This window comes from Gorilla gorilla, chromosome 19 (genome assembly GCF_029281585.2).
Source record: "Gorilla gorilla gorilla isolate KB3781 chromosome 19, NHGRI_mGorGor1-v2.1_pri, whole genome shotgun sequence".
Taxonomy (NCBI): domain Eukaryota; kingdom Metazoa; phylum Chordata; class Mammalia; order Primates; family Hominidae; genus Gorilla; species Gorilla gorilla.
This window is the reverse complement of record NC_073243.2, coordinates 48,801,246-48,828,034: the sequence shown is the minus strand read 5'-3', so window position 1 is coordinate 48,828,034 and position 26,789 is coordinate 48,801,246. Positions and strand designations below refer to the sequence as shown.

Below are 26,789 nucleotides of genomic sequence, written 5' to 3'. Positions count from 1 at the left end.
TTATTTGTTTAGAAGTAGTTGGCAAGATATTTATCTTTTGATTTTTTTTCCTAAAGGTGAGTTTTATATAGGAATCTGTACCTCGGGATCACGTGGCTTTGTGTACCGGGCGTCCAGGTAGCAATTAGGAGGGCAATCTGTTAAGCCTTTTGCCTCAGGGCAGAACCATTAGGTGTGCTGTGTATGTGCCTCAAGGGGTGTAAATAACTAAGCTATTCATGTACTCATCAGTTTCCTTTCAAGGCATCTGTGAAACCTTTAATCTGTGGAAGAATCAGAGAAAGTTGACCTATTGTATTATTATCCTCCCTCACCTGAATATTTTGATAGAATTTACAGATTGGGCATTAAGCACATGAACTTTAAATTCCACTTTCCATTTTGATGTGAATGTTCTAAAAGTTCCCTATGATTTAAATGTAAGCAGATCTTTAATGTCTACAGAAGAGGTTTTTTTTTGTTGTTGATTTATTATCTTTCGGAGTGAATAAATTCCATTTACGGATGGCTGAGATTTCTCACTGTCATACTACAGAAATGAGCAGCATTCCAGTTTGTTTCCTATATTAATTTTGGGGCATTATTGAAAAGAAATAATCATTCGTTTCCCTTTCTACCATTGCGCATAAATGCCATTTAAATGTGGAGAAATCTCTTCCACCTTAAAAAAAAAGCCCTCCTTTGACACTGAGCCTTTCTACCCCATTCTTACCCTCTGCCCTATTTTTTTTTTCATATCCAAATTTCTTCAAAGAGTGATCATATTCACTTTATTTCTTCACCTTGCACTTCATTCTTTTAACTTTGGTCTCTGCCCCAGCACTCCACTGAACCTGCTAAAGATGCCAGTGTTGCTAAATTCAGTGGGCTCTTCATTCTTCATCTTATTTGACAACTCAGTAGCACTGAACACAGCTGACCACTCTTTCTCATAACAGTCTTTACTGGACTTTGATAAATCAAGATCTGTTGGGTTTTCTCTTACCTCTTTGGTAACTCCAGTCTTAGTTAAGCCACCTTCTTCTTCCCGCTTTTTGGACCCTTTTCCTACTCTTCTATACTCTCAAACCACTATGTACCAGGTTCAAGTGTTCACTTCTCCTGAGCTCCAGACTCCTGTAGTCCACCTATTCATAGGACATCTTTATTTATTTGTTACACTTGTGCCTCAGACTTAACTATTTTCCTTTCAAACCTGCTTTTCTCTATTAGTTTCCTAGTTCTGTAAATGACACCATCATTTATATCATTTCTGAGTTGTTCAAGTCAGAAAATTAGCAGCATCTTATCATTTTTACCTCTTCAATATTTCTTTTTTCCATTTAGTTATTTAATTTAGATATGAATTAAGATTTTTTGTGTTTAATTTGTAGGAACATTTCTTAGAAAATTATAAATTATACAAGTCATACATGAATATATTCTTATAAAAATAAAAATATTACCTCTTTGTTACCCATAATTTTCACTTCCTTTCTCCAGAACTAACCACTATTATCAGTTTGGTTGCATACTTCCAGAACTCTTTTTATTCATTTACGTTTAAAAAATTTTAAAAAATATCTTATAGGGTGGGGTCTTAGTATGTTTGCCCAGGCTGGTTTTGAACTCCTGGGCCCAAGCAGTCCTCCCACCTTGGCCTTCCAAAGTGCTTGGGATTACAGGCATGAGCCACTGACCTGGCTTTATTTACATTTAAGTACTGATTTATTGAAGCTTTGCTAGAATGTGTCAGTAACCACTGGGTCTTTTTTTGGAGGGGGAATATTAGAACATTTTGACTACTAAAATTTCTTCTACTCAGTATTTCTTAAATGAATCCTTTCTTCATCATACTGCTGCTACCACTGGTACCCTAAGTCTAATAATCACGTCTGGTTCATTGCAGTAACTTATTTTCTCTGTTTCCACCCTTGTCACTGTGCAAATAAACTATCTTCTACATTGTTACCAAATGATCTTTAAAAATCATCTAATGATCATAATCTTTTCTTGCTTAAAATCTTACTGATTTTTCACCAATTTTAAGGCCAAAGTCTAAAATTCTTACTGTTGTCTACAAGGCCCTTCATCATCTGGCCCCACCTACTTCTTTAATATCATATCTTACTCCCCCCCACTCTTCAACAGAGAACTTTTTTTTGATATCTAAGATTTTTAGCATTAAAATTATAGGATGTAGTAGAAATGAAAGTTTAAAAATATTGCTCGTAAAATTATTCTTCATTTTAATGTATATTCATAATTAGCTCACTTTATGCATATGTGTCAAATGAGATAGTTTTAGTGTTTATGAACTGTAAAACTTTAATGTAAAATATTGTTTCTCTTTACTTTTTGTTTCTGTCGTGCCTTTTGCTTTCATCTACTTGATAAAAGATACTATACATGTGGTAATAATTCTGTAGGAATGTTGGAGTAGAATGGACATGATTTTCTAATTTGGAATGTCCTTTGAATGGAAAATTAGAAAACAGTCCATAAAATAAACCATTATGTTAGGGGTGATATGTTCAAAAGAAAAGATTTTTCCGGATCATCTGTAGAGGTCTTTTTAAATTCTTTATGCCTGTGTCTTTAGCTTCCATTTTAAGAAAACATATGGCCACCATAGAATTGTTTCTTATTTATATTTAATTTATGGATAAACTCAGGGAATCTGCTATTTTAACAGTACTTTTGACATTCATACATTTTTCATATAGCCCTTCTGTCTGTAGGAGGGAGGTTAATGCCAAACACCATTATTACCTGTGAGGAAGACCATCATCTTGTGATTGGACCCATACTAATGAAATATGAATGCTCTAGTTGAGCCATGAATCACATCGTTTGTACTTGGTGGAGCAAAATTGCCAGCTTTTTATGTTATGTTGTTATGTTATGTTATGTTATGTTATGTTATGTTATGTTATGTTATGTTATTTATTTATTTTTTGAGACGGAGTCTCGCTCTGTCGCCCAGGCTGGAGTGCAGTGGCCCGATCTCGGCTCACTGCAAGCTCCGCCTCCCGGGTTCACGCCATTCTCCTGCCTCAGCCTCCCGAGTAGCTGGGACTACAGGCGCCCGCCACCGCGCCAGGCTGATTTTTTCGTATTTTTAGTAGAGACGGGGTTTCACTGTGTTAGCCAGGATGGTCTCGATCTCCTGACCTCGTGATCCGCCCGCCTTGGCCTCCCAAAGTGTTGGGATTACAGGCGTGAGCCACCGCGCCCGGCAGGGTTGTTTCTTAAAGGTAAATAAGCTCCCTAAATTTGTCTGTAAATTGGAAGTAACTCCAGTGAAAATGCCAACAGGAATTTTTTTTTGGCTTGACAAACTAAGGCTAAAATTAATATAGAAATGAGCATACAATAATAGGAACACTATGAAAAAGAAGAGTAATGAGAGGTGGGACCAAGTCTATAAGATATTAAAGGATAGTAAGCTACAATAATTAAAACTGTGTGATGAAGGCACATGTATAGATCTAGATCAGTGAAATAAAATATGAAGACAGGAACCTGGAGACCGCAGAACACACAGGACATGATAAAAGTGGCATTTTAAATCAGTGAGGGAATTTATTCAAAGGGTGTTGGGATAACTGGGTAGCCATCTGGAGAAAAATAAAGTTGGATCTATAATTTATACCTCCACCAGAATGAAATTTAAATGGATCAAACTTTAAAAGGCAAAGTCACAAAAGAAATAGAACTAAGCAGGAGAGAAAACTTTTATAGTTTAGAATGAAAGTTTTTTTTTTCTTGACATAAAACCCTGAAGCAATAAAAAAAACAAGATTCATAAGTTAGACTGTATAAAAAATAAAAGATTTTGCATACTTAAAACTACCACAAGCCACTTTGGGAGGCTGAGGCTGGCGGATCACGAGGTCAGGAGATCGGAGACCAGCCTGGCCATCATGGTGAAACCCCGTCTCTACTAAAAACAAAAGATTAGCCGGGCGTGGCGGGATGTACCTGTAATCCCAGCTACTCAGGAGACTGAGGCAGGAGAATCTCTTGAACCTGTGAAGCAGAGGTTGCAGTGAGCCAAGATCACACCACTGCACTCCAGCCTGGCGACAGAGCGAGACTTCATCTCAAAAAAAGAAGAAAAAAAAAAACCCCACAAAGTCAAAAGACAAGTTTGAAAAATGTTTACAGCTCCACAAAGATAGACAAATTTCCTTGATGTATGAAAAATGTCAACAGACCAATAAAAAGACTAACAATTCAGTAGAAAAATGGACAAAGGACAAATATGGAGATTCACAGAAATGAGAGATAAATGTACATGATGAGAAGGTGAGGTGCTCACTTGATTTATAAGAGAAATGAAAATTAAAACTACACCAGACGCCATTTTTTTAAAACCTATTACATTGATAAAAATAAAAATTTAGCGAATTGTTAGCCTGAATGGGGAGATAGGTACTTGAATTTTGTGTGGGAATGTAAATTAGGACAGTCTTTATGGAGGATAATTTTATAGAATCCATCAGATTTATAAATGCACAGACCTATTTGACCCAACAATTTAACATCCAGATTTTTATCTTATGCCAAGCTGAAATGAAGAATGGCCAAGTTTTATTGAGGCATCATTTATAGTAGCAAAACACTGGAAACAAGCTAAATGTTCATTATAGAAGACTGGTTAAATAAAAATTTGTCCATCCAAGATGGAGTAGCATGTAGTTATTAAAAAAGAATAAGGAAAATACTGATAGAGGATGATGTAGATATTAAATGGGGAAAAAAAACTCCACAAGATGTAGAACAGTGTATGTGTTTTGCTGCTGTTTGAGGAGAAAGGAGAAAATACAGAAATATTTATATGTTGCTTATGTATGCATACAACATTTGTGGATGGATTCACAAGAAAATGGTAGCCTTAATTTACCTTGAGACAAACTGAGGGACAAGGACACCCTTTAATACCTTTTCAGATTTTTTTTTTTTTTGAGACAGGGTTTTGCTCTTGTTGCCCAGCCTGGGGTGCAATAGCGTGATCTCAGCTCACCGCAACCTCCGCCTCCCAGGTTCAATCGGTTTTCCTGCCTCAGCCTCCCAAGTACGTGGGATTACAGGCATGCGCCTCCACGCCTGGCTAATTTTGTATTTTTTTAGTAGAGATGGGGTTTCTCATGTTGGTCAGGCTGGTCTTGAACTCCTGACCTCAGGTGATCTGCCCACCTCGGCCTCCCAAACTGCTGGGATTACAGACGTGAGCCACCACACCTGGCTACCCTTTCAGTTTTAAGCCATAATAAAAATTACATGAAATTGGGCTGGGCACGATGGCTCACTCCTGTTATCCCAGTGCTTTAGGAGGCTGAGGCAAGAGGATCACTTGAGGCCAGGAGTTCCAGACCAGCCTGGGTAATGTAGCGAGACCCTGTCTCTACAAGAAGATAAAAAAATTAGCTGGGTGTGGTGGTGCATGCCTAGAACCCTAGCTACTCAGGTGGCGGAGGTGAGAGGATTGCCTGAACCCAGGAGTCAAAAGCTGCAGTGAGCTACTGTGATCATGCCTCTCTACTCCAGCCTAGGCAATAGGGTAAGATCCTGTCTCTGAAAAAAAAAAAAAAAAAAAAGAATGTAAAAAGATAAATAAAGAATAGTTTGGAAGTTAACATTAAGTCTGTATCTTCAGTTTATTACTTCAGAAATGTTTTTCTTACTGCAACTTCAAGGCTAGACCTCGTGTAGGGAAATCTTTTTGTATCCTGGAAGCAATTTTTTTGATTTGTGAAGTGTTTTATTGCCTCTCTTTTCCTTTAAATCTTTATTGTCTAAACGATTGCACTGAAGTAGACTGTCATCTTAAAATTGTAGGGATTTACTTGTGGTCGAGTAATCCATTGCCTTTTATAGTTTCATTTTTCCAAAGGGTCTTTGGACGATTCGTTTTGAGTTGAAAACTGTATGAAGACAAATAATTTAATACCACAAAGAAGTGAGGATCCTTTTTTCTAGTATGTACTGAAAACAGCTCTTTTAGGAATTTTTCATTTCCATTGGTTTTTGTCTTGTGATGTATGTCTTTTCATGAGGGATAAATTTTATTTGCACTCACTGTTTATGGAGTATCGAGTAAAAACTAGAACAAAGCAGAACGAACCTTCCTATACAATGCCTTCCCACAAAAACAAATACCTCCCTCAAAAAATTTCTGCTCTGAACATGAAAATGCTTATCTGCAGCTTGACATTATTAGTATGTCTGAGTCCTAGGGTAGGTAGGAGATCCAGGTATTATCATTCAAAAGGAACTGAAAGTGTGAGCACTCTTTGAAAAAGCACTATTAGCAATGTAAATGCCAAGTTACATCTGATAGGCAAACTCTTAAGCCTGTTTGTGTGATATTTAAGGTGAGAAAATAGTTTTGCCTATTCTTTATGACTTTGAATAGCCTTAGGACTATTTCATTCTGTTTATTACTCTGTCTTCATACTAGATTTCTTTTTTTCTTTTTTGACACGGAGTTTCTCTCCTGTCACCCAGGCTGGAGTGCAGTGGCGTGATCACAGCTTACTGTAACCTCCACCTCCCAGGTTCAAGTGATTCTCTTGCCTCAGCATCCCGAGTAGCTGGGATTACAGGCACCCGCCACCACGCCCGGCTAATTTTTGTATTTTTAGTAGAGACGGGGTTTCGCCACGTTGGCCAGGCTGGTCTCGAACTCCTGACCTCAGGTGATCCGCCTGCCTCGGCGTCCCAAAGTGCTGGCATTACAGGCATGAGCCACTGCACCCAGCCCACAGACAGTCATTAGTAAGTATTCTCTTGTAAGTTTTCCTAACAATTAACATCTGTGTACACTGGTTTTCTTGCTAAACTTAACTCTAATTTTTGCCAGTACTAATGTGTAGTATCCACTCATAGTTTTTAGGACTTCGAAATCTGAGTGTATTGGGTATATGGTATCAGCGTCAGCATTCATATGAAGCCTGAGAGTCCTTTCTGTGTGTCAAGTCAGGAGGTGTAGGTGTAGGAAATGCTGATCCAGATAGGACTGTTTGGCACCTAGCAGGTACTCAAGAAATGTTTATTGGAAAATATTAACTTGAATCAAGGGAGATTATACTGTTATGCACTGGCCATTAAGTCTTCACTGTTGACTTTTGCTCTCTTTGGTTTTTATGCGAGATTGCTAACCCCTGGTTTAGAATTGTTACTACAAGCATAAAATCATTCATGGGCTGGGCGAGGTGGCTCATGCCTATAGTCCCAGCACTTTGGGAGGCAGAGGCAAGTGGATCGCTTGAACCCAGGAGTTTAAGACAGCCTGGGCAACATGGCGACATGCAGTTTCTACTAAAGAAAAAAAAAGAAAAAAAAATACAGGCCAGGTGTGGTGGCTCACGCCTGTAATCCCAGCACTTTGGGAGGCTGAAGCAGGTGGATCACCTGAGATCAGGAGTTCAAGACCAGCCTGGCCAACACGTCGAAACCCTGTCTCCACTAAAAATACAAAAATAATTTAGCTGGGCATGGTGGCACGTGCCTGTAATCCCAGCTACTCGGGAGGCTGAGGCAGGAGAATCACTTGAATCCGGGAGGTAGAGGCTGTAGTGAGCCAAGATCGTGCCACTGCACTCCAGCCTGGGCAACAGAGTGAGCCTCGTCTCAAACAAAACAAAATAAAACAAAAAACAAAAATTAGCCAGGTGTGGTGGTGAGCGCCTGTAGTCCCTGCTACGTGTATTCATAAACATTTATTGTTCCTTGTAGTATGTAATATATTTGTAGAATGAGTCATTCTGGGACTTACTTTTTAAAGAGTATTTTCCAAATTCTTTTTTAAAGTGAAAATTATCTTCAGCATTTTTTTCCTTTATGACTCTATTGAATTTAAATAAGGCAAGGTACATCTATCCTACACAAAGCTCAAAGTAACATTATGTGTGTCATGGCTTCATATTAAAGGATGAATAAAAGTACATGCTTGCCTCAGTGGTGAGCAGTTGTCCATAGTTTTTTTTGTTCTGTGACATGTGGCTACTTGGCTATGGAAAACTAACACACAGTATATTACCTCTTTGATCATCAGAGTGATATATTTTTCCCTGTTGTTCAGCTGTAACTCCATATAGTCACCCTTTTGAATGCCACAAGAAGGGCTCTTTTTCCTTTTAGTAATTGAGGTATTCATGCAGAGTGGAGTGAATAGATCCCTCCATCACAGTGCATTATATAGTAGTTTTTTGTGTGGATACATGTAATACAATCCGTTCAAAACAAATGTAAAATTTACTAAGGCTTTTCATGTGGAAGTAGAATGCAGATATCTTTCTTGATATAACAAATGAATTTGGTTGTAGCTAACATGTGTTGTACTAGTAAGGGTCCACCTGCTAAACTTTTTCTTTTTTGTTGAGGTATAGACAGTAGAGTGATACCGATACATGAGGAAAATGAGAACTGGAATGCAGGCCAAAAGCTGGTCCTTTCCAGATGAATGCAGCCAAGACTAAGTAGCATCATGTTCATCTGATAGACAAGTGTGGCTGGTGATGGCTGGTCCTGCATGCTGTCTCATGCATGCCGATTCTCTCCACACATAGCTGTCAGTCATTTGGTGACAAAATAGCCAGAAAATGCATCTTTAATATTTTGGATTAGAAAGAGACAATCCTTTCTACCTCAACTTTCCTCTGACATTTTTTCAAAGGAATTGAGTAGTCTGCTGCCCCTTGGCATGGTACTCCGATCAACATTTATAATCTTAAGATGCATTTTTATTTACGATGAGGGACTCACCTAGAGTTACATAGCAATTAGTAATAAAATTGACTAGATTCTAATGATGCCAACAGTTCTTTCTTTCTTTGATAATTTCTTCAGTTTTCCAAAATAACAGCAGCAAAGTCGTGATGCCTTATGTGTAGAAAGAAAAAATTTGGGCTGGGCGCAGTGGCTCATGCCCATAATCCCAGCACTTTGGGAGGCTGAGGCAGGTGGACCACCTGAGATCAGGAGTTTGAGACCAGCCTGGCCAACATGGTGAAACCCCCCTCTACTAAAAATACAAAAAAATTAGCTGGGCGTGGTGGTGCACTCCGGTAGTCCCAGCTACTCGGAAGGCTGAGGCAGGAGGATCGCTTTAATCTGGGAGGTGGAGGTTACAGTGAGCTGAGATCGTGCCACTGCACTCCAGCCTGGTTAACAGAGCAATACTCTGTCTAAAAATAAAAAAAGAAAGAAAGAAAGAAAGAAAGAATTTGGTGTTTAGAGTGCATGGGGAAGTAGGTAGGAAATTAGGGAGCTAATTTATAGCAGATTAAGATACAGAGTGTCCACAAAGTCAGAGAACATAGGATGCATTTAAATAACATGCTCAGTGTTATTTTCTTTAATCTCCAAACACCTTTCCAGGTGAAGTTCCTTTAATTTCAAATCATCGAATCTCATTCTTAACCTGAAAGTGGTACAATAAATACAGTGTCCAAAAAGTCTGGACACACAGGGAAAATTGTGTGTTATTCAGTGATCATCTTACTTGAAAATGTAACTTACATACTTTTAAAAAATAAGTTTATTGTATGTTTATTGAATTTTCAGATACCCTGTATTTTGCTTCTATTTAGGATTTCCTTTCTTTTTAAGTTTCAGGCATAGTGCTAAAATAACTAGGTACAGTCAACAAAGAGACTAGGCAGCTGACAAGCAGCCCCCACCCCATTGGGTTAAAGATCTAGGCAGCCTGGAGGTGGGAGGATAATGAAAGGCAGGTGATGGGAGTGGAGGACCATGTGCCTGGCTGGCTTTCTCTTTACCTCCAGCAGCTGGCGGTAGTCATAATTGAAATCTTGATCTTATTTTGAGTGAATGAAGACCTGGAAAGGTTGATAAATAACAATATTTGTTAATATTTCTTATTCTAATCTGGTACCTACTGATGTATAAGAACTTTCTCTTTTTTTGAGACGGAATCTCGCTCTGTTGCCCAGGCTGGAGTGCAGTGGTGCAGTCTCAACTCACTGCAACCTCCGCCTCCCCAGTTCAAGTAGTTCTCCTGTTTCCTCCTTCTCAAGTCCTCCTGAGTAGCTGGGACTACAGGCACATGCTACCACGTCCAGCTAATTTTTGTATTTTTAGTAGAGACGGGGTTTTACCATATTGGTCAGGCTGGTCTCGAACTCCTGACCTCAGGTGATCCACCTGCCTCGGCCTCCCAAAGTGCTGGGATTACAGGGATGAGCCATCACACCTGGCCAGAACTTTTTCTTATACATGCTAATACCTTTTGGGACTGGTTTAAGTAATAGGACATCTTATTTTTTAAAACAAAAAACTTATGCTAACATCAGTAATATTTCTACTGAGAAACACTACTACTTTACTGACACCTAAGAATTCTGCCAGATAAAATGTTGCTTTCTTTGCTAAAACAGAGCTCTTTGATCTTTGCTGGTAAGAATTCTTCTGAACTGAATAAAAGTTTTTAGAACATGCATGGTAGTGAAAAGTATACATAGCCCTTTGAGTCTGGGCAGGGAAGAAAGAAAGTTCACAGAGGCTAAAACAAGCCACCACTCTCATAAAACCTGATGAACAGTTGAGTCTGAATTCATGAGATTATGGGGTTTAGAAAGTGTGAAGATGGATAGGCGACCAGTTTGGCTTTAGTGAGATTATTGTTTCTGTTTGCTTGGATAAAACTCAGGTGCTGGTGGGGTGACTTTGAATGTTGATGGAATATTAGAACTTTTGTGTCCCCCAAACTGCTTAAATCTTAGGTCTGTTGGACCATATGTAAATGGCCTTCTTTTCATATTCACTTTTTTTGCTCTGACAGCTTGTAAAAATCTTGGAGGAGGCTGGGCGCGGTGGGTCACGCCTGTAATCCCAGCACTTTGGTGGGCCGAGGCAGGCGGATCACGAGGTCAGGAGATCGAGACCATCCTGGCTAACATGGTGAAACCCCGTCTCTACTAAAAATACAAAAAAAAAAATTAACTGGGTGTGGTGGCAGGCGCCTGTAGTCCCAGCTACTCAGGAGGCTGAGGCAGGAGAATGGCGTGAACCCGGGAGGCGGAGGTTGCAGTGAGCTGAGATCGTGCCACTGCACTCCAACCTGGGAGACAGAGTGAGACTCCGTCTCAAAAAAAAAATCCTGGAGGAAACTCCTGCAGTCCTGGGGTTTGACTAAGTGGTCTGTACAGCCCCTTCCATCTCTAAGGTGCAGTGCAGTCTGTCATTTCTAATGGCAGAACTCCATGGACATGGACAACACATATACTGGTTAATGGTGTTTGGTATATTCTCTTCAAGAAGACAAATATTTTGAGAAGTATTTTCATCAAAAGTGGTAAAAGGGAAACATTTTAGAGTTTAAAGGAGTTCTCCCAAGCCAGCATGTATTCCTGGGTTGTCCGGGAAATTCTCGGCTCACTCTTGAGTTTGACATCACCTTTATAGATGCCCATAGTTGAAGCTTAACTATTTCAGGGCGGCATGATAAATGAGAATAATAATGAAAGGCATCCGATTTGACAGAAAGAACACTTAATTTGTAGTTAGACCTGAGTTTAGATCCTGGTTTTAGCCATTGCTACCATTGTGACCTGGGGCCAGTTTTTAACTCCTGTGGGCCTCAGTTGCATTAATTGAGATACTTGGTTTCTAGTATCTTGGGCCCTGCATTAGCATTCTATCAATGTTAATGCTCTTTTCTCTTTCATTGTTTCATACTAGAATGCACATCCTCTGTATAGCACATACTGTCTAACATAACCAGGCAGCGTAGTTTACTTGGCTTCTTCATTGAAAATCCATTCAGTTCTTTTGGGAGGCTTCCCTCAGCCCCTGTGCCCCAGGGTGTGCATAATCCTGCTAGCCATAGTGATGATGTCCACTGGCTCTCTTGTCTTTCAAATAGAGGCAAACACCCCAGACTGTTGGTGCCTGATTGGATTCGACTCATGGCCAGCTTTGGATGTGGGGTTTTCAGTGGGGTTCTTGCACAGGCTCGGGGAGAACCCTCCCAATAGCCACACTTCTTGGGGTGGTGGGCACAGGTAGGCATAGGAGGGAATGGAAACAGTGGCACTATTGCCCAGCAATTGGACTATGCTAAAGATGGGAAATATTTGAGGCCTAATCTGCATTTGGTTTTCATATATTTCATACTAATTAGGAACACATTTCAATGCTTTGAAGTTGTAAAAAGCTCTCCTGCATACATTCCAAATTGATGTTTCTCTGCCCTGGATATGCCATACATTTAGAGTACTACATCAGGGAAACACAGACCTCAGAAAGACCTTTGGTTTATCCCCAGTGCATCTGTGGACATTTCTCTTCCTGCTTCTGAGTTATTTGCCCTGAGTGATTTGCCTTTGCTTTGTACCTTGTCAGTTTTTTTCTCTCTCTGTTTAAACAAGGATTAATGCTTCCTTTAATTGGGCTGTGGCTGTTTTACATGGATTGGTGATTGCAAAGCTTTTTGGAGCAGGTGTGGAGCAATGAATAGTCTTTTTAATTTCATTTTTTGATTTACATTTTTTTTATAACCACTTCTGCAACAAATGGTGAAACTCCATGGCTACCCTCTTTTTCAGTCAATGGTTAATGGTTTTTCCATACTCCCCAGCTGCTTATCATGGGCACAGCTGACAAAACCAGAAGAGCCTTTCTAGTAAGGTGAGCTGAGCTGGCATTTGTATAGGACAAAGGACTTTGGTAGAATTAGGGCTTTGACAAAGTGAACAAATGTAAAGGCAGCTGGAAACTTGAGTGTTGCTAATCAGGAATATATTTTGAGATTCTGAAGTTTCCAAAACATGTGTGTACTTAAGAAAAATAACCCAACAACGTGTGGGTTAATAGATTTTCCTGTTTTAAAAATCCCTTTGTGTGGGTTTTAAAGATGATGTTTTTCATACTTTTGAACAGTTTACTGTCTCAGAGAACATTACTAGCTCTCATTTTATTTTTGAGGCTCTTTATCCACGTGCTCCTGCCAAATGCCCTCTACCAACCACTCATTTATGGGCCGGTTCCTTTATCTTTAGTTGTTAAGACTCTTTTCAAGGGATCCTTTGCCTTTTGTTGTATTATTTATGATATTGATAATGAGCACTCTATAGAGTTCAAAAGGACTTGTTCTGATTATTGAGAGTTTACTTCTCTGCTGGTAGTTGCTTCTGTCAGAAAATAGCTTTCTATGGTAGATTGGCCATCTGCTTTTGGGAGAAATCTACACTTTCCCCCAGTCAGTAAATGGATAATATCAGTAATAAGATACAGTAAATTGGCTGCCCCAACCAAACAGCATATTTATATAAGTTGCCTGAAAACTAGGGTTGTGTCCATTCCATGTTCTCTTCCATATCTCATGCTGATGAAACTTATGATTATTTTAATTATCACCCCTGCACTAAATAAAATAATGGGATATTTCAAATGTAAGAAATTGAGAAAAAGGGCCACGCGTGATGGCCCATGCCTTTAATCTCAGCACTGTGGGAGGCTGAGGCAGGTGGATTGCTTGAGCTCAGGAGTTTGAGACCAGCCTGGGCAATGTGGTGAAACCCCATCTCTACAAAACATACAAAAAAGTTAGCCAGGTGTGGTGGCATGCACCTGTGGTCCCAGTTACTTGGGAGGCTGAGGTAGGAGGACTGCCAACTTGGCGAAACTCTGGCTCTACTAAACATACAAAAATTAGGTTGGGCACAGTGGCTCATGCTTGTAATTCCAGCACTTTGGGAGGCCGAGGCGGGCAGATCACCTGAGGTCAGGAATTTGAGACCAGCCTGGGTAACATGGTGAAACCCTGTCTCTACTAAAAATACAAAAAAAAATTAGCTGGGCATGGTGGCGCATCCCTGTAATCCCAGCTACTCGGGAGGGTGAGGCAGGAGAATTGCTTGAACCCAGGAGGTGGAGGTTGCAGTGAGCCGAGATCATGCCACTGCACTCCAGCCTGGGTGACAGAGCGAGACTCCCTCTTTTGAGGGGGGGAGAAAAACACTTTCCTACTACCTAAGTTTTACAGAAGTGATATTTTACCCTTTCTCTCTCTCTCTCTTTTTTTTTTTTTTGAGATGGAGTCTTGCTCTGTTGCCCAGGCTGGAGTGCAGTGGCATGAACTCTGCTCACTGCAACCTCCGCCTCTCGGGCTCAAGTGATTCTCATGCCTCAGTCTCCTGAGTAGCTGAGATTCCAGACACCCACCATGATGCCCAGCTAATTTTTGTATTTTTAGTAAAGATGGGGTTTCATCATGTTGGCCAGACTGGTCTCAAACTCCTGGCCTCATGTGATCCACCCACCTCAGCCTCCCAAAGTGCTGGGATCACAGGCATGAGCCACCGTGCCTGGCTAAGTGCTGCTTTTTAAATCAGTTGTGTGTTTGTAAAAGTCTATACTCTAGAACTGTAAGGCAAAGCACTTAACACATGAAACACTACAAGTGTATTTAAAATTGTTTGAATTAGTGGCCTGTCAAAGCTATCCTTTGAAAAACAAAACAGAAAACCTACAAAACCATCTCTACTTTCTCCTTTTCCTCTTGGAAGTTGGAACGGTTCACATTTCAAAACCTTGCTTGAGCTAAGTTCTTAAAAAACCTTGAAAAGACTTACATCAAGTGCCGCATACTGTTATAAAGGCTTTACATGTATTAATTTATTTAAAACTTCCAACAACCCTGTGAGAGATAAACCAAGGCACAGATACTAAGTAATTTGGCTTTGGCCACACAACTAATAAATGGCAGAGCTAGTATTTGAACACACAGTGGCTCAAAAATATCTATACTCTTAACTGCTTTGCTGTGTAGTGACTGAGAGCTTTGAGTTTTCTTGGATCAGAATTGCAGCTTTGGGCATTTTGCTGCAAGGAAACCTTAAAATGGAGATCCATTCTGTTTGCATCCATTGTTTGAAGTAGGAACAATTATGAAATTTGACAATTTGATAAAATTGTGGAATTTTGAACTTAGTTCATTAGTCATCAGAAGGACTTTGCCTTTAATGTGGTTTTCGAGTATTCTAGATCAGTGTTTCTTTATTCTTTGTAACTTAAAGATCTGTAAATGCATTTTGGTGTACCGGGACACATACCTGCAAACTCATTCGGGGAGAAGAAATGAGAGAAGAGATGAAAAATGCTGAAAGTTACCACGTGCCAGTGGAATTTTGGTTTGTTCTTTCACCTTTGAGGGCACTCTGTAGGGCTTCCTCTCACCTGTTGGGGCTTATCTTTTTGGGAAGGTGCTCTCTCACCAGAGTCTTGTTTTCATGGTACCGCATTTGTATCCTGAAGTACAAATATACTGTACTTTTCTTGACGCTTTAAGAAGCCTGCAGCTTGGCCGGGCGCGGTGGCTCATGCCTGTAATCCTAGCACTTTGGGAGGCTGAGGCGGGCGGATCACGAGGTCAGGAGTTCGAGACCATCCTGGCCAACATGGTGAAACCCTGTCTCTATTAAAAATACAAAAAATTAGCTGGGCATGGTGGTGGGTGCCTGTAATCCTGGCTACTTGGGAGGCTGAGGCAGGAGAATTGCTTTAACCTGGGAGGTGGAGGTTGCAGCCAGCCGAGATTGCACCACTGCACACGAGCCCAGGCGACAGTGCGAGACTCAGTCTCAAAAAAAAAAAAAAAAAAAAATCCTGCAGCTTGACAGAAAAGCTGGGAAAGCGAGAAAGTCTTCAGTGATTCAAGGTCTAAATGCATTTGGAAATTATCACGTGGACCAAAAAATCTTGACTCTCAGAATACAATTTTGACAGATTTATTATGTGTTGTATGTCTGTTTGCTCTGTCTTTGTGTTGGTCTTCCTGTGCAACTGTCAGTGTTGTCAGTAGAGGTTACAGCAGGCCACAGATATATCTTGATGAGGACATGCTTGGCAGAGAATAATTTCTTAGCCATGTGCTGTATATGCATGAGCCTTGATGTACAAAAGAGTGCATGTAGTTTTTGATCTGGGAATAAAAAAAGCAGGTTCTCTGACCAATCTAGGGAATTTCTGTAATGAGAACGTGTCATTAATGACATTTCCTGAGGGCATCTGCAGCATGAGACAGAATAGAATTTTTCTTTCTTTTCTCCATTTGCTATAGAGTCCCTTTCTTCATCTTCATTCCGTATCTCCTTTCCTTTTCTCTGTCAGCCTGCCTGCCTATCTGCCTGCCAGCGAGTCGTCTGCCTGTCTACGTATACATCACACCTTTGCAAAAGTATTCATGGGCAGCTACTTTGCTGTAATGATATTGTGACATTTCAGAGTAATCTACCATATTTGTTTTTTAAAGTTCATTTTTTCTGTGCTATTTATTTTGACTAAGAAGGTTGCTGTAATTAACCCATACTTTTTAATCCTCTTGTGCCTTTTATAAGGAATAAAATTACTAGAATTCAGAAATAATGTAACTAGCATTGTACTCAAATCATAATTTTTTAAGATTAGATACCTTCAGATACCTTATTCCTCCAATATTAAATTTGAATCTATGACAGAAATATTTTTAGTGTTTTCCAAAATATTTTTAAAGTGAAAATGTAAGTTCTTATTTGCTTGTACTGTCTTTTTCCCGCTCCTCCTTGAATTTGCACCTTGCTCTGGAGAGCCTACAAAAGTTAAAACTTTTGTGAATGAGCATTGTCAGAATGCTATCTCAAAAATGGTATTTTTTTTTTCCAGTGGAAAATAACTTTTAAGACCCCACCAGCTGCAAAAACTGTTCCTGGCATTAAGCTCCTTCTTCCTTTGCAATTCGGTCTTTCTTGAGTGGTGCCATGAATGCTGTCTTCTCCTCCATGGTCTGGAAGCAGCCATGGCCAAACTTGGAGGTGGTGTCAATGAACTTAAGGTCAATCTTCTCCAGAGGTCGCTGTTTGGTTGGCACTGGCAAGGACTTGTGAAGGGTGAGCACTTGCTTCTTGGTGTCCACCACACAGTCAGCATGACAAAGTCATTGGTCACTTCACCATAGTGGACAAAGGCCCCCAGAGGGTGGCTTGTCAGACAGGTCATAGTCAGTGGAGGCATTGTTCTTGATCAGTTTGCTGTCCCTGACAAAGTATCCCTGGCTGATCTTATAGATCTTGTTGATCTCAGTGCTGTGACAGTAACCTTTCTGCCAAATGCATGCCACAGGGAAGGCCACAGGGGCAGGATGCTGTGCCCCAGTACAGGCCACCTTGCACAGGCCTCGATGGGTCTTGTGGGGTAGCTTCTTGGTGTGCCAACGACTGGTGACCCCTTTGTAGCCATTGCCCTTGGTCAACCTGATGACGTCGATCATCTCGTCCTGCTCAAACACTTGGTTCACAGGTACCTGCTGCTCAAGCCTCTCATGGGCCCAGTCCAGCTTCTTGGCCATGGTGCCTCCCTTTACCTGGATCTCCATCAGGTGGGCCTTCCTCTGGTGCAGAGGAAGCAGGCACATCTGGGTGTAGGCAATGATGCAGATGACTTGGCGGTACTTCTTCGTGCTGCTGAAGTCCTTCTCCAGCTGCTTCTTGCCATCCTCATCCTGACATTTCTTGCAGTACTTGGTAAAGGCCTTCTTCTTAGATTTATGCCAGTTTTTATAGAAATGTCTCTTGCATGCATCGCTGGTGTGCTCAGCAAAGACAGTATTGAAGGTCTGGAGGCCTCGAGGGGTTTCCACGAAGCCCACAATGGCCACAACCACCGTGGGTGGTATCTCCACAGTGGTCACAGCCTCTACCACTTCCTTCTTGTTCACCTTGGATCCTGGCCTGTCGACTTCCCGCATGATGTTGGTCATGCCAGCCTTGTATCCCAGGAAGGCTGTGAGGTGGACCAGCTTGGAAGGGTCATCCTTAGGAAAGCTCTTCACCTTCCCATGATGCTTCCTGCTGCGCTGCTGAGGCAGGAAGCCGAGGGACCCATGTCTGGGAGCGGAGAACCTTCTGTGAGACATCATGCCATCAAATCCTGCCGGTAGAGCAAAAAATGGTATTTTCAAAACTTTTTGAGCCAGGGATCCTCTTTGCCATCCAGTGGGCTTGTACGGGTCTACCTTCATTTTGTGTATATTTTCCTTCAAGATTGTATTTCCCTCATAGATTGACATGCATTCGTGTTTTGACATTGAAAATTTGATGAAGTACTTCTTCCAGATAGAACTAAGAAAACTGTGACATTGATAGAGTGACTGGAGTGTTATGTGAGATATCTTTATGTATAGATACTCTAACTTTCAATGTTGTGTTTTCTAGTAGTGTTGATGAATTTGCAGTGATGAGTCTATAGCTTTCTGCTGATTTCTCTAGTAGTATTGGAGAAAGACGGAAGGCAACACATGGTAGTTGCATCCAAACTGGCTACAGACATGCATCTATATACCTTTTTCTCCTGTATCTTTTATCCTGTAAAGTGGTGTTTGTGATGAATATGCCTGTTCTGGAATATGTCTTTAAAAATTTTTTTAAATGATTATATGAAAATCTATCTTTCTATAGGGAATTCAGACAACACAGAAAATTGTGAAGAAGCAAAAATCACAGTTAACAGTTTGGTGAGACAGGAGTTGTCACTCTTAACAGTTTGATAATATGCACGCATGTGTGCTCACATGCACATACCAAAACATACACACGTGTCACTCTCATGATATAATGTGAGTGAGGTTATATAACTTCACATTCTGTTTACCGGCATTTATTTATTTATTTATATTGAGATGGAGTTTTGGTGTTTTTACCCAGGCTGGAGTGCAATGGCGTGATCCCAGCTCACCGCAACCTCTGCCTCCCAGATTCAAGTGATTCTCCTGCCTCAGCCTCCTGAGTAGCCGGGATTACAGGCATCCGTCACCACCCCCTGCTAATTTTGTATTTTTAGTAGAGACAGGGTTTCTCCATGTTGGTCAGGCTGGTCTCAAACTCCCAACCTCAGGTGATCTGCCCACCTCGGCCTCCTAAAGCACTGGGATTACAGGTGTGAGCCACCGCGCCTGGCCCATCAGCCTTTATTTTTTAACTCAATACTTTGGCTGTTTTCTCATGTTAATGAATATGATCTAAAATGGCCATGTTGTGTTCATATATATATATATATATATATATAATCTGTTTCTCAATACCTTTTTATTTTTATTTATTTATTTATTATTATTTTTTTTTTGAGACAGAGTCTCGCTCTGTCACCCAGGCTGGAGTGCAGTGGTGCGATCTCGGCTCACTGCAACCTCCGCCTCCCGGGTTGAAGCGATTCTCCTGCCTCAGCCCTCCCGAGTAGCTGGGACTACAGGCACACACCACCACTCCCGACTAATTTTTTTTTTTTTTGTATTTTTAGTAGAGATGGGGTTTCACCACACTGGTCAGGCTGGTCTTGAACTCCTGACCTCATGATCCACCCGCCTCGGCCTCCCAAAGTGCTGGGACCACAGGCGTGAGCCACTGCACCCGGCCTCTCAATACCTTTTTAATAGGTATTCAGTTTTTCACTATTATGAACAATTCTACAATAAACATTATTGGTGTATTCATCTTGCCCAGTTACATTCTGAGGGCAAATTTCTAGAAGTAGAATTGCTTATATAATTTTATTTTACATATAGTTATGCTTTATAGGAATATATTGAGAAATGTTTAATTTTTTTATAGTCAGCACTCCCAGAAAGCTGATAATTTGTGCCTTTAAAAACCTACTTTTAGGCCGGGCGTGGTGGCGAATGTCTGTAATCCCAGCTGCTCAGGATGCTGAGGCAGGAGAATCACTTGAACTCGGGGGGCGGAGGTTGCAGTGAGCTGAGATGGCGCCATTGCACTCCAGCCTGGGTGACAGAGCGACACTCTATCTCAAAAAAAAAAAAAAAAAAAAAAAAAAAAACTACTTTTAGACGGAATGTACTGTTCAACCAGTCAGGCAAAAATCATTCAGATTGCTAGACTTGAGGGTTCTTGGGTCTGGTTTTTTGTAAATTTTTTGTCTTCTTCTTTACGTCTTTTCCAAATATGCGGCTTTTAATCTACAGGGGGCTTGGAAACAATATAACCAACCTTATTATATGATGTACAAAATAGAAGCAAGCACCCCCTGAGTCAAAGTATATGGAGTGTTCTAGTGCTAGGGGTGGGATAGGAACATTGTTGGCTGGTTGAATTTTGCATAGGTAAGGACTTTGTTTTAGTTTGGGGAATATTTATATTGATGCTCTGTTTGATTAAATTATTTCTATTACAGAGCAGCCATTTATTGATGAATATAGGAGACAAAGCCATATAAATGGAGATAAAAGGCAAGCTCTTATGATTAAAAGAAAATTCCCATCCTTTAGGTTGCACCAGTACTCCCAGGAAATGCTAGTGCAGTGTCTGCCTCCTCACTCCTTCCTTGTCTGGCACATCCCACTTGGAGTGCTCCTTTTTGGGAGAGTGTGCCCTTGTCTCTGGACATGTGCCCTGGGCTGTCAGGCAGTGTCTTCTCCAGGGCTGGGAGTGAAGACTCAGCCAAGTCCTGACTGCTTGCACCCTGGCACCCCCAGCATGGGAAGAATTCCCTGGCCTGCTAAGCAATATTAATTCTTCCTCCAGTATTGACTGTTTGATTTATACCAGCACTGGGTGAGTCCTGGGAATTCAGAGCTGACTCAGACCTTTTCCCCATCTTCTTGGGGCTCACTGGGTGGAAAGTAAGATGACTCACATAAAGTACCCTCTGAATGATGTATATGGTATATATGAGGGGGGAATTATCAGTTCTTCCTGGGGATCTGTGAAGTTGTCCAAAAGAGAAAGGGACACTTGGATTCAGTAATGGCAAATGAAAGGAATTAACAAGGCAAATACTGTTAGGAGGGCTTACAGGTGGTTGGCCAGAGGAGGGGGTATGGAAAGGCATTCTAGGCAGCAAGTAAAGCTTGTGCAAAAATGTGGGAGTGTGAAACAGTTATCCCCTTTTTCCAATTCAGATTCTGCACAGCTGCTACAGGGGGTACTAAGTGTTAGAAGAGGGTAGTGCAGGAGAGGAGATGGCAGAGGCAGGTCAGACCATAGTGGACGTTGTGTGCCGTGATGAGGAGTTGAACTTGATCCTCTGGGGACAGAAGACTACCATCATGAGGCTTTAATTAGCTCTGTGCTTTGATTTATGGGCACAGTCATGATGAACAAATGAAAGCCCACTGTGCTTATTTTGGGGAGTTATAAAATCACTTTTATAAGTTAGGGGATGTGTTAAGCATTAGTACCAAAGGGGGTACATTTATAATGCAACTCATCCTCCTTTCAGTGCTCTCATGGCCTGGAAGGTGAGCAGAAAGAATCTTTTAATAAAGGGGGCACAATTTCAGTCAGATTGTGTAACTTCTCAGTGCTAAGACAACTTCTCTGGGTGGTCCAACTTGGTGAAGGTATAAAAGTGTGTTGGTGGGGGGGGCACTGGGTGTGTCCTTGCCCAGTCTTGCCTGACAGACCAAGAGAGGACAGACAGCAGGCTATGTAAAGAGTAAGAGCAGTCTTTGTGCAGTGCAAAAAAAGGCCATTTGCTGTGCATTGATTTTTTTCCCCCCATTCATACCTGTACACAGATATGGATCTATCAGGGTGTCATGTTCGAATACTGAGTTAAGCAATGTCAGAGTTAAGATAAAAATCAGCGGTTTAATTGATTAAATGAGCACAGGGCTATACACATGATGATAGCTCAGTAACTGATTTTTTAAAAACATGAGTTTAAAACAAAATGGATATCAAAAAATTGAAAAACACTTGGTTAAAAATTTCGATGCTGCTTTTTGATATATCAGGAAAGATTAATATTTATAATTTCTAATTTATAAATTAAGACATTCTATTCACTTGACCTTTTAAGCAAAGTTTTTATAAGTAAGCCACAGTAGGCCATGAACTACATTAGTTATCTGATATTAGAGTGTTCTCAGAGAATTTATTTTTCTACAAAATTATTTAGATGTAGTAAAGAAAATTGCTTTACTCAGTGCGGGTGGGGGTGTGTAGGGGGCTGTTGACTTTGAATAGTTTATTAAGCTCTACTTTTTTTTTTAATGGGAGGTATTGATTTAAGGCATTCTAAATCATTTATTAGATCAGTATATTGCTTGGAAACTAAAAGATCTGGAGAGTTTGTGCTTCTGTACAAGTCTACAGATAAACCGAGATTGGAAAGTACAGTCTGGTGTTTGGAGGCAGACGTGATCTTGGGCAGGGTGAACCAGAAGGCTGGGTTTGGCTTCTACTTACACCAGCACTGCTAGCTGTGGGCTTTGGATCTATTACTTTTCTTTATCACCTTCATCTTCCTCATTTGTAAAATTATCCCAGCAACACGTAACCTTCCTGACCATGCATATTTATTTTGAGAATTGAATGTTTTTTTGGCCAGGCACAGTGGCTCACGCCTGTAATCCCAGCACTTTGGGAGGCTGAGGCAGGCAGATCACAAGGTCAAGAGATCGAGACTATCCTGGCCAACATGGTGAAACCCTGTCTCTACTAAAAATACAAAAATTAGCTGGGTATGGTGGCGCACACCTGTAGTCCCAGCTACTCAGGAGGCTGAGGCAGGAGAATCACTTGAACCGGGAGGCAGAGGTTGCAGTGAGCCGACATCGCGCCACTGCACTCCAGCCTGGTGACAGAGCGAGACTCTGTCTCAAAAAAAAAAAAGAGAATTGAATGTTTTCATTCAAATGTGAATACAACATTGTATTTAACTTGGAAATTCTGCACAAATGTAAGATGGCAGTGTTGGTGGCAGATTCTTTTTTCAATGGCATAGTGTTATATTTTAGTTTCATTCATATTGGCCTGGTTTAAATAGTTTACCAAGGTTGGTGGGTTATCTACACTTTAAAATTAATTCAACATTTTAAAATTAAGTTTTTGGTTAAAATTTTTACCTGTTGCTAAATAAAAAATATACAGAAAACACAGATTTTTGGGGGAGAAAGGGGAGTTAAATGAATTATCCGCCTAATGTCTTCCAAATATTCGTTATTAAATTGTTGAAGTGGACATAGTTATTCTCTTAGGAGTATTATAAACATAATAACTATAAATTTGTTTGCCCTTACAGAGTTTAAAATGATTGTTACCAATTTACAGGTTAGGTAGGGAACTGCTTCTCAGAGAGGGTAATGACTTACCCATGATTGTCCCAATATTCAGCAGTAAGACGCGGTACTAGAACTAAGTTCTGTTGCCATATTGTCAATATTTGCCTGAATTTGTTTGTTGTACAAAATAACCAGGTTTTTCAGTTTTGGACATTGGTTTAGACTCAATCTAAAAACCATTAAATTAGTTCAGGCTGTACCTTCCTGTCCCCCAAAAACATTATCCCACTTATGTGTAATACTGTATATATATCTAAAACATCTTATACAAATGTTTTTATGTAATCAAAATGAGTTTTCTTAAATTTAAATACATTGGATTTACCACTGATAAATTTGATTTTAATCAGATTCACCTTGAGTGTTACATTAGGGAGTCAGTGAAGTGCCCCCAGGGGGTGGCAATCATGACTATAAATCCTCATTTCAGGAGAAAAATGGCAGTTTGTTTTTGTTGGTCTGCACGTGCTGTGAATCATCAGCCCTGCAGTAGGGTCCTCCAGGGACTGTGGCATGCACAGCCCATCAGTGACAGCCAAGCAGTTGTGACTTTTTTTTTTTTTAAGAGGCAGGTTACTTTGTTTTAAAAACATGAACCTTTAAAAGAATTCCAAAAGTAGCACACACATTGAAAATTATAATCAAACATACTAAAGGAAAATGTTAAATGACTCCTAAAATTTTAGCATAGAAGTAATCTTCACCTAAATTTTGAATTAAATCTTTTGTTGTGAGTGACTTCTGAAGGGGATGGAGTCCTTATTGCCTTTTTAGCTCACTAACTCCAACTGTAGAGAATGGGCTTTACGGTCCAAATCTACTTAATCCACGTTGAGAGGGAACAGAAAAGGAGTTTGGTCCCAGTGCCTAGCACAGAAAGAAATGAAATTTACCTATTAATGTAACTATTAAGAGACTTCCCACTTTACCTTCAAAACAAAAGGAATATCATTTTCATGTCTATACTTAGTCTTCCCTGCTGCCCTGTAAGCCTCTCGTTGCAAAATAGAATCTCAATAGTATTTCAGAGAATGGGACTTCTTGCCATCTGATACCTGTGAAACTCTTAAGTGATCTTGGGCCCTGCTCTCTTGCTGTGGTTCCAGTTGAAGTGTGGAGTCTCACAGCAGGGGTCCCCAACCCCCGGGGCCATGGAACCCTACAGGTCCCTGGCGTTCTAGGAACTGGGCCACACAGCAGGAGGTGAGTGGCAGGCAATTGAGCATTACTGCCTGAGCTCCGCCTCCTGTCAGATCAGCAGAGATTCTCATTCTTATAGGAGGGTGAACCTTATTGTGAACTGTGTATGCAAGGGATCTAGGTTGCACACTCCTTATGAGAATCTAATACCTGATGATCTGAGGTGGAACAGTTTCATCCTGAAACTATCCCCCTACCCCTAGTTCATGGAAAAATTGTCTTTCATGAATCGGTCCCTGGTGCCAAAAAGGTTGGGGACTGCCGCCTTTATAGCATCAGCTCTCCTTGAGCAACTAGCCAGGCAATGTTGTATAGTGTTTAAGATTTGGGAGCCTTAAGTTCTGCATTTGAATCCTGGTTCCAGCACTTAGTAACTCTTGACCCTGGGCAAGTAACTTAATCTCTTGGAACCTCGTTTTTCCTCATCTGTAAAATTCAATAAAATATTTATCAACGTGCTTAAAAAATGCATAGCACAGTATTGTGGTACCTGATTAGCCCCAGCAGAGGTTCATTACAATTTTGATTTTTAGGATTAAAGTAAACATTGTAATATTTCAGTTCTGAGAATAAATTTCTCTGAGTTATGAAGCAAACTGAATTTGTGTACTGGTGTCATTAGGATGCTTTTTAGTGAAAGAAGGAAAGATGACCTTGAGCTTATGGCGGAATGGTAGGGCAGGGGGCTGAAGGAGAGCAAGTTGTGTATAGTTGGTTTTTTTTTTTTTTTTTTTTTTTTTTTTGAGACAGAGTCTTGCTCTGTCACCCAGGCTGGAGTGCAGTGGTGCGATCTCTGCTCACTGCAACCTCCGCCTCCTGGGTTCAAGTGATTCTCCTGCCTCAGCCTCCCAAGTAGCTTGGACTACAGACGCATGCCACCACGCCAGGCTAATTCTTGTATTTTTTTAGTAGAGACGGGGTTTCACCATGTTGGGCAGGCTGGTCTCAAACTCCTGACCTCAGGTGATCCGCCCGCCTCAGCCTCCCAAAGGGCTGGGATTACAGGTGTGAGCCACTGCACCTGGCTGTGTATTTTTTTTTTTAAAGATAATCAATGTCTATTATTTGAAAAATGTGTTTTATTTGAAAACACTGAGTTTGTCTAATTATGGATTAAATCCTAATATGTGACTTCATTGAGAAAATTACTAACATTGGCATTCCAGTTTGTCTTACATACTGAAATCTCCTCTTTATTTACCAGAACAGATTCCATCTCTGTCTTTTGACTGAGGTGAAAACATAAGACCTTCTTTTGCCTTTTCCACAATCTGTCAACACCTACTGAGTTGGACAGAAGGTTTAAGCACAGTGAGGCTTCATCTTCGTGTTCCTGAGGGACCAGAATCCTCTGGTTTACATAGCCCTCAGAGCTAAATTCTTAGTGGGGACACATGTACAGTATCAGTGTACATTCAGGGTTGGTGTTTCTTTGGCTATCTGAGTAACTTTGAACATTACAAAAAGAAATGAAAAACAATCAAAATCTCTTGTCCTAAACACTGTAATTGGTTTCTCCAATTTCTACTTCCCACGTCTGAATGAACTTGTAAGAAGAAAATGCTTCCTCTGTAGGTGGCCTGGTCAGGTTGGCCTGATACCTGGAGTGAAAAGATTGGAACAGAGTAAAGAGCACAAATCTGGGACCCTGGAAAACTGCCCTCTGGTCCTGGTTTTGCTGTTTAATGATTGTTATAACTAAACAAGGCAGTTTGCAGATCTGGCTTTAGTTTTCCTACCTGTACACTCCGGGGTATAGATGATGTCCAGAATTACGGAATCACAGGGTTGGAAGTAGCTTTGTGCAACCTTCCTGAGGGGCATGGACGTGATCTTTGAAGCAGTCTTGACAGGTCGCCATTACATCTCCATTTGTCTGTGTTCAGCCTTTGCTTGGCTTCCGCTCTAGAGATGGGGAACCGTTGGTTTTCAAGGTAGTTTTGAGCAACTTAATGTTAGGTAGCTTTTCATAGTGTATGCATTCCTTGCCCTCCTGTAGTCCTAATTCTATGTTTTTCATTTTTTATGTGACAAATCTTTAGATATTGAACAAGAATTATGTCAGTTCTCTTTCCAGTTATGCTGCAAAAGCTCTGTCTGCCCTCCCTCCTTCTTTGATGTGATTTCAGACCCTTCACAATTATGCTAGCTTTCCTGAAATGTTCCAGTTTTTCATTGCCACTTTAAAAATGTGATTCTCAGAAAAGCATATAATACTTCAGATAGGATGTGAGCAGCACAGGGCATGCTAAGAAGGTTTAAAAACTGTAATTTGATGAGTACAGCCCAAGTTGATTTTTTGTTGTTATTGGTTTCTTTTATAGACAGCATCTGTCTGTGACATACTTGATGTTTTATTTCACATGGATTGATTGCTCATAAGCAAGGCCTCATGTTATACATGGGCAGCTTATTTTTTTGGCCCTTGGCAGTGCTTTATATTTTTTCTTTTGTGGATTATTTTATATCTGCTCCTTGTTCTGCCTGCTGAATCCTTCTGAACCTTTCATCTGCTCTGGGAATTAGT

At 40.6% G+C, this 26,789-nt stretch overlaps 1 protein-coding gene and 1 pseudogene across 1 annotated transcript in view; one reads left to right on the top strand and one right to left on the bottom strand.

The window, feature by feature from the left end:
* Positions 1 to 26,789, top strand: part of ZSWIM6 (zinc finger SWIM-type containing 6) — a 211,161-nt gene that overhangs the window by 39,326 nt on the left and 145,046 nt on the right. The gene's annotated exons all lie outside the window — the stretch shown is intronic.
* On the bottom strand, positions 16,678 to 17,899 carry LOC101151185 (large ribosomal subunit protein uL3-like; annotated as a pseudogene).